The sequence below is a fragment of the Triticum urartu genome, chromosome 6, assembly GCF_003073215.2.
Source record: "Triticum urartu cultivar G1812 chromosome 6, Tu2.1, whole genome shotgun sequence".
Classification (NCBI taxonomy): domain Eukaryota; kingdom Viridiplantae; phylum Streptophyta; class Magnoliopsida; order Poales; family Poaceae; genus Triticum; species Triticum urartu.
In genome coordinates, this window is record NC_053027.1 from 30,367,452 (window position 1) to 30,368,478 (window position 1,027).

Genomic DNA, 1,027 nt, shown 5'->3' on the forward strand with positions numbered 1-1,027 from the left:
GTGGTTAGCCAAACAGTCCGTCAGTTTCTAGTTGCGCGGCGAGAGTTCGACTCCTCATAGCAACACATTTTTTTGTGTGTTTTTCGCGAGACAATTAATGGTGTCGCGCGCGATGGGCCGGCCCATATGTCCACGCGCGTGGGCGCCGGAAGCTCTAACCGGCGCAGAAGGCGCCGATTAGGAGGTCCCTAAAGCGTCAATAGGACTCGGGCCGTCTGGTCTGCAGCCGAACAACCAGGCTGGTTGGCCCATGTCAGTGTATCGGCCCATGCGAAGTGTCCAGTTCGAATTAGCCCACATCTTTGAAGCCAAGGCCGCAGGACAGATGCGCTAATTACCCGTTATTAGTACCACCTCGCTTGCTACAGGTTGATGGAGGGAGTACCCTCACTATATAATCAGCGCCTACTGTTCCTTTGAAACATACTTACCTGGACGGGGTCTATGGCCGATCAAGAAGGGTCATGGCCTAGGCTAGTGGCCAACATTGCACTTGGTTGGTGTGCTGGCCTATCATCTTCCCAAGTGGGATAATTTGTGATAGAGGGGGTACGCGATCGCGCGGCCCTTGCTAATGTTTAAATTAAAAATCTTTTTATGAATGTTCTATAAACTTGTACTAGTTTTTGGACACTGCATATGTATATGATGACAGGGGACAGCTGAAAAAACAACCACAGCGGACTTATCCCTCCCCTCCCCCCGCGTCGCTCCCGCGAGCGACGGGGGGAAACCCTAGCCGCCGCCGCTCCTAGTCCCCTCCCCTCCCCTCGCCGCCGCCGCGCCCGCTGGCGGGCAAAGCCCGGCCAGCGGCGGCGGCGGGGCCTCTTCTCCCCCTCGAGCGGTGGTGGGCGACGCGGGGCGGCCTCGTCGATTGGGGGCGCAGCGCTTCGTGGGGCGCGGCGGCGCTGGTGGCTGTTGTCTCGGCGTGGTGGGCTACGTGGTGTGCCCGGCGGGATGTGCCCCTGGTGGTGGCGGTGGCGCGAGCCTGGCGGCGGCGGCCCAAATCGGCTGGATCTGGTGGCTC

The 1,027-nt window shown here is 59.6% G+C and overlaps 1 pseudogene; it reads left to right on the forward strand.

Moving 5' to 3' along the window:
* Window positions 1-423: 423 nt before the first annotated feature.
* On the forward strand, window positions 424-571 carry LOC125517817 (annotated as a pseudogene).
* Window positions 572-1,027: the final 456 nt, after the last annotated feature.